We start from the raw sequence: 7,768 nt of genomic DNA on the forward strand, positions 1-7,768 counted from the left end.
TTCTCTGTGTTAGCCGTGGCTGTCCTGGAAATTGCTCTGCAGATCAGGCTGGCCTTGAACTCAGAGATCTGCCTGTCTCTGCCTTCTAAGAACTGGGATTAGAGGAGTGTGCCTTTTTTAAAAAAAATTGAAAATATATTTTCTCATACAATACACCCCCCAACCACAGTTACCCCTCCCCCTCTATTCCTTCTCCTCCCAGCTCCCTCCCTTCCACTATTCCCCAAGATCCATTCCTCCTCTGTTTCCCTTCAGAAAGGAGCAGGCCTACAAGAGACAACAACCAAACAGAACAAAACAAGATAAGGCAAGAAGCCCTCATAGCAAGGCTGGACAAGGCAACCCAATAGGAGGAAAAGATTCCCACGAACAGACCAGAGTCAGAGACACACTCATTCCCACTTTTAGGAGTCCCATAAAAACACCAAGCAGGGACTGGAATGATGGCTCAGTGGTTAAGAGCACTGACTGCACTTCCAGAAGACCTGGGTTCAATGCCCAGCACCCACATGGCAGCTCACAACTTTGACTCCAAGATTTGACATCCTCACACAGACATACATGCAGGTAAAACACCAATGCACATAAAACAAAAAAGAAAAACCTACCAAGCTAACAGCCATAGCATAAGCACAGAGGATCTGGTGCAGACCCATGGATGCCCTGTGTTTGCCGCTTCAATCTCTATGAGCCCATGTAAGCCCTGCTTATTTGATTCAGTAGTGAAATTACCTGGCACGCGTGAGAACAGCACGCAACAAACCCACTTAGGAGTTTATTAGAGGAGACACGCGAACAGGCCTGGGGAAGTCGGTGTGCAGAAAGAGAGCTTGAAGATGGCACGTCCAGCTTTCAAAGGCTGCCTCGCGCATGTGCACAGGGGTTTGACGGAATACGTCATATGCAGATGACGAAGCTTACGCATGCACGCCAGGGTTTGCGTAGCTGCTTCTTACGCAGGTGATGCAGCCGTGCCACATGTAGTCAACACATGACCTTTTAAGATTCCCGGGGCGGCCGGGCGGTGGTGGCGCACGCCTTTAATCCCAGCACTTGGGAGGCAGAGGCAGGCGGATCTCTGTGAGTTCGAGACCAGCCTGGTCTACAAGAGCTAGCTCCAGGACAGGCTCTAAAGCTGCAGAGAAACCCTGTCTCGAAAAACCAAAAAAAAAAAAAAGATTCCCGGGGCGGCTAAGTATTTTGCCTGAGTACTTGTCTGCACATGCGTGGCCCTGGAACCCGGAAGTGCCCACCACCGCTGTGTGGCTGGAATCATAACAAAGAGGTTATGTTTTCCTGGTGTCCTCCATCTCCTCTGACTTCTACATCTTCCTCCTCGTTTGTAGAATTCCATGATTTCAAGTTCCCTGATCTCTAAAGAGAGGGACCCAACAGGGACCTCCAATTTAGCATCTAAATGTCTGGCTATGGATCTCTGCACCCGCTGCCATCTGCTGCTGAAGCCTCTCTGATGATGACTGGACAAGGCACATGATCTATGAGGATGAAAGAATATCATTAGGAATCATTTGATTTCTTTGCCAATTGCGTTTGATTCTACCCTAGGTCTCTTGGGCTGTCCAGTCTCTGGTTCCTGGATATCCAGGGAGCGTTGGGCTTGGGTTCCCGCTCAAATAATCTCCTATAGCTCATGTATCCTAGGCTGACCTCAAATAGAATTGCTTTTATTTTCCTTCAGCTTCGGCCTTTTCTTTAACCACATTACTTATTTGAAGAAAACAGAAGCCAAAACAAATAGTAGAACAATGGACCCTCCAAAAAATGTTTTTCACAAGCTTTGGCCCACATATAAACTACACCCCCACTGTCACTTGCTTTTTTTCTGCCAGAATCAGAAAGCAGCCACTTTAAACTTCTCTTCCCTGCTTAATAAAGGATCTCTCTGTGAAAACGGATATTTGAGTGTGATTTATGCCTAATCTGGATCTGGGAGAGAGCCCCTACCCCCGCTGTGCAGGAATTCCCTTCAGCTATAATGCACTGTTTTTATACCAGAAAATAAAGTGAATTACGTCTGTTTGGGGTGGGGTGGTGAGATGGGTCAGTATGTAAAGGAAAATGCCCAACAACCTGAGTTCAAGCTCAAGAACCATTCCACACACATACACATGCATTCATGTACCTCTACATGCACATACCCAAAGCATACAAAATAAAATTTTATGTCTAATATCCATTTATGAGTACATACTATATTTGTATTTATGGGTCTGGGTTACCTCACTCAGGATGTTTTTTTTTCTAGTTCTATCCACTTCAAGATGTCATTTTTTACTGCTGAGTAGTAGTACTCCATTGTGCAAATATACCACATTTTTCTTATCCATTCTTTGGTTGAGGGTCATTTAGGTTGTTTATGGGTTCTAGCTCTTTTGAATAATGCTACTATGAACATAGTTGAACAAATGTCTTTGTGGTGTGATTGAGCATCCTTTGTATATATGCCCAAAAGTGGAACTGCTGGATTTTGAGGTAGATTGATTCCTAATTTTCTGAGAAACCACCATACTGGAAAGCAGCTGTACAAGTTTACAGTCCCACCAGCAAAGCAGGAGTGTTCCCTTTACCCCACAACCTCTCCAGCATGAATTGTCAGTGTTTTTGATTTTGGCCATTCTTACAGGTGTAAGCTTGAATCTCAGAGTTGTTTTGATTTGCATTCCTCTGATGACTAAGGAAGTTGAGCATTTCCTTAAATGTCTTTCAGCCATTTGAGGTCTGTTGAGAGTTCTTTGTTTAGATCTATACCCCATTTTTAAATTGGATTATTTGGTATTTTGATAAAGGATAACAAGCCTACAGTCCACAACCTGACAGGACCTAGAGGACAAAGAGGAACCTAAGAGAGACATACATGGATCCACTTAGGAAGGAGAAAAGTGTAAGATCTCCTGAATAAATAGGGAGCGTGGGGGACAGGAGGAGGGCAGAAGGAGAGAGGGAAGGAAAGAAAGTGGGGAAAATGTATAGCTTAATAAAAACAATTTTAAAAAACCACTAAAAAAAGTAATAGTGTGTTAGGGTCCAACAAAAATAGATTTTATTTAATTTTTAAATTTTATTTATTTATTTATTTTAGCTAGGGTTTCTCTGTGTAGTTCTGACTGACCTAAAACTCACTCTATAGACCAAACTGACCTTGAATTCTCGGAGATATACTAGCCTCTGCCTCTTAGATGCAGTATTAATCCTTAAAGCCCAATCCTTAACATCCCTTTTCCTGCTTGCAGGATAGAAAGCCAATCATATCGGGTTCCTTAGTGGTCAGAGAGAAGAAGATCTCCTCTGGGAACTTAATCTTCACAGCCTAGACCAGGTGGCCTGGTTGGATGACCAAGAGCCACTCCTTGTTTTCTGTGTAGTCTCCACAGTCCTGAGGCCTTTGCCTCGGCTCTGGGCTGGACGACCGCCCTCATGTCCATCCTGGAAATGTAGGTGGACTTGGTCATGGGTTCTCTCCCCCAACACCCACTCTCCACAGCACCAGCATCCTCTCATATTTGGGTTTTCATTTCTAAAATTTTGACACAGGGTCCCACTGTTTGCCCTGGCTGTCCGCAAACTTACCCAACAGTCCAGACAGGTCTTGACCCCTTGAGCCTCCCTGCTTCAACCTCCTGAGAAGCTGAATTTCAGTCCTTCAAGGCAAAGACTGGAATAATATTCCCTTACTATGTAAAATAGCTAAACCCAAATATTGTAGTTTCTCTTGTATCATTCTTAGCCTAACAGACACCATGATGAAAGTATCATTTAGGCCTTGGAACGCAGCACATCGGTAACAACACCTGACAAAGCAAATACCAAACGCAACCAAGTCCACGAAGCTGGGAAGGTCTCTAAATGTACTCACCTTGCTTTTTGGCTTCGGTACTTCTGCTTCTGGCTAACTGTTCTTAACTGAAGTGTGTCGATCCAGAACCTGTTTTTCCGTGCTCAGAGGCGCACCTTGAGAAAGGTTTGGTGCTACACTGGAATCCCAAACACCCAGTGCCGCTGCCTGCGGGCTAATAAAGATTTCCATTGGCTTCAGCCCACGTCGGAGCCGGCTTCCCTGGTGGATATCCCACAACAGATCAGTGATGAGAGAAAGGACCTTTCCTGGGGAAAGACTGGATCCCTGAGAGGGGCCTTCCTCCAGAGTGTGGTTTCCGGGTGTTATCCAAGACTGGATCCCTGAGAGGGGCCATCCTCCAGAGTGTGGCTTCCGGGTGTTATCCAAGACTGGATCCCTGAGAGGGGCCATCCTCCAGAGTGTGGCTTCCAGGTGTTACGCAAGAAACAATTCTCAACATTCCCTGTGTAAGTTCCACCACGTGTTTTCAACTTGAAATCAAACAATCTTTAAAATTAACTCTATAGTACATCAAGGATGAGGATGAGAGATACCTATGTCACAAGGAAGAGTCATAGAAATCCAGAATGGGAGCCTCCTCTTAATTTAATTTTTATAACTATTTGATAAAGAACAACCTAACACACACAAACACACAAATAAGTAAATGCAAAAAAATGAAAATACCTTCTTCTTGGACTAGGGAATGTGGCTACTTGGTCAAGTGCTTGCTTCTCACATGTGATACCTGGATTTGATGCCCAGAACTGCATAAATTAGGTGTGGTAGTAGTGCAGACTGTGACCCTAGCACTTGATAGGTAGAGGTTGAAGAATCAGAAGTTCAAAGCCATGCTAGACTACATAGTAAGTTCAAGGCCAGACTAGGATACATGGGAGCCAGTTTAAAACAAAAAACAAAACTTCGGTTTTATTCTTTTACATTTACTTAATCAGTGAGGTTACATTTGTGTGTGTGTGTGTGTGTGTGTGTGTGTGTGTGTGTGTGTGCGCGCGTGTGTGCGTGCATGTTATGTGTAGGTATATGAGCCTGTACCAGTCTTTTTCTTTGGGGGGGGGGGTGTCGCCCAGCTCCCAATCATGACATGGAGAGTTCTTATTGTGAATATTCAGCCTAGCTTAGACTCCTTTCTGGCTAGCTCCTTTAACTTAACTTAACCTAACCTGTTCTCTTTATCTAGTTTTTGCCTTGGGGCTTTATACCTTTTCTTTGTGTATGTCTTATTTTCCCTGCTTCTTCCATGTCCATCTGGCTGGCTGGCCCCAGGTGTCTTTCTCCCTCATTCTCTCCTTCCTCTTGTTCTCTTATTTATTCTCTTTACCCATCAGCCTTGCCTATCTCTCTTCTGCCTAGTTATTGGCTGTTCAGCTTTTTATTAGACCAATCAGGTACCTTAGGCGGGCAAGGTGAAACGGTAATACATATTTTCATAAATAAAAGATGCAACATAAGGGGGCTGGAGAGATGGCTCAGTGGTTAAGAGCATTGACTGTTCTTCCAGAGGACCTGAGTTCAATTCCCAGCAACCACATGGTGGCTCACAGCCATCTGTAATGAGATCTGGCGCCATCTACTGGCCTGCAGACATACATGGAGGCAGAATGTTGTATACATAATAAATAAATAAAATCTTTAAAAAAAATGCAACATAAACAACTGTAACATCCTACATTGTTAACAAATGCAGCATAAACAAATGTAACATATCCTTGCATGGTTAAAGTAATATCCCCAGCATAAACGAATGTAACACACTTTTACATGGTTAAATATTCCCCAGCATAAACAAATGTAACAAACCTTTACATGGTTAAAGTAATATCCCCCAGCACAAACAAATGTAACACCCCTTTACATGGTTAAAGTAATATCCCCCAGCATAACAAAAGTAACACACCTTTGCATGCTTAAATACACCCCAACATAAACACATGTAACACACCTTTGCATGGTTAAAGTAATATTCCCCAGCATAAACAAAAGTAACACACGTTTGCATGGTTAAAGTAATATCCCCCAGCATAAACAAATGTAACACACCTTTGCATGGTTAAAGTAATATCCCCCAGCATAAACAAAAGTAACACACCTTTGCATGCTTAAATACTCCCCAACATAAACACATGTAACACACCTTTGCATGGTTATAGTAATATTCCCCAGCATAAACAAAAGTAACACACCTTTGCATGCTTAAATACTCCCCAACATAAACACATGTAAGACACCTTTGCATGGTTAAAATAATATTCCCCAACATAAACAAATGTAACACACCTTTGCATGGTTAAAGTAATATTCCCCAGCATAAACAAAAGTAACACACCTTTGCATGGTTAAATATTCCCCAGCATAAACAAATGTAACACACCTTTACATGGTTAAATATTCCCCAGCATAAACAAATGTAACACCCCTTTACATGGTTAAAGTAATATCCCCCAGCACAAACAAATGAAACACCCCTTTACATGGTTAAAGTAATATCCCCCAGCATAACAAAAGTAACACACCTTTGCATGGTTAAAGTAATACTCCCCAACATAAACAAATGTAACACACCTTTGCATGGTTAAAGTAATATCCCCTAGCATAAACAAATGTAACACACCTTTGCATGGTTAAAGTAATATTCCCCAGCATAAACAAAAGTAACACACCTTTGCATGCTTAAATACACCCCAACATAAACACATGTAACACACCTTTGCATGGTTAAAGTAATATCCCCCAGCATAAACAAAAGTAACACACCTTTGCATGGTTAAATACTCCCCAACATAAACACATGTAACACACCTTTGCATGGTTATAGTAATATTCCCCAGCATAAACAAATGTAACACACATTTGCATGGTTAAAGTAATACTCCCCAACATAAACAAAAGTAACACACCTTTGCATGGTTAAAGTAATATACCCCAGCATAAACAAATGTAACACACCTTTGCATGGTTAAAGGAATATCCCCCAGTATAAACAAAAGTAACACACCTTTGCATGGTTAAAGTAATATCCCCCAGCATAAACAAATGTAACACACCTTTGCATGGTTAAAGTAATATCCCCCAGCATAAACAAATGTAACACACCTTTGCATGGTTAAAGTAATATCCCCCAGCATAAACAAAAGTAACACACCTTTGCATGGTTAAAGTAATATCCCCCAGCATAAACAAATGTAACACACCTTTGCATGGTTAAAGTAATACTCCCCAACATAAACAAATGTAACACACCTTTGCATGGTTAAAGTAATATCCCCTAGCATAAACAAATGTAACACACCTTTGCATGGTTAAAGTAATATTCCCCAGCATAAACAAAAGTAACACACCTTTGCATGGTTAAAGTAATATCCCCCAGCATAAACAAATGTAACACAACTTTGCATGGTTAAAGTAATATCCCCCAGCATAAACAAAAGTAACACACCTTTTCATGGTTAAATACTCCAACATAAACACATGTAACAAACCTTTGCATGGTTATAGTAATATTCCCCAGCATAAACAAAAGTAACACACATTGCATGCTTAAATACTCCCCAACATAAACACATTTAACACACCTTTGCATGGTTAAAGTAATATCCCCCAGCATAAACAAATGTAACACACCTTTGCATGGTTAAAGTAATACTCCCCAACATAAACAAATGTAACACACCTTTGCATGGTTAAAGTAATAACCCTAGCATAAACAAATGTAACACACCTTTGCATGGTTAAAGTAATATCCCCCAGCATAAACAAAAGTAACACACCTTTGCATGCTTAAATACACCCCAACATAAACACATGTAACACACCTTTGCATGCTTAAATACACCCCAACATTAACCATGCAAAGGTATGTTACATGTGTTTAAGTAATATCCCCCAGCATAA

This window comes from Arvicola amphibius, chromosome 13 (assembly GCF_903992535.2).
Source record: "Arvicola amphibius chromosome 13, mArvAmp1.2, whole genome shotgun sequence".
NCBI lineage: Eukaryota > Metazoa > Chordata > Mammalia > Rodentia > Cricetidae > Arvicola > Arvicola amphibius.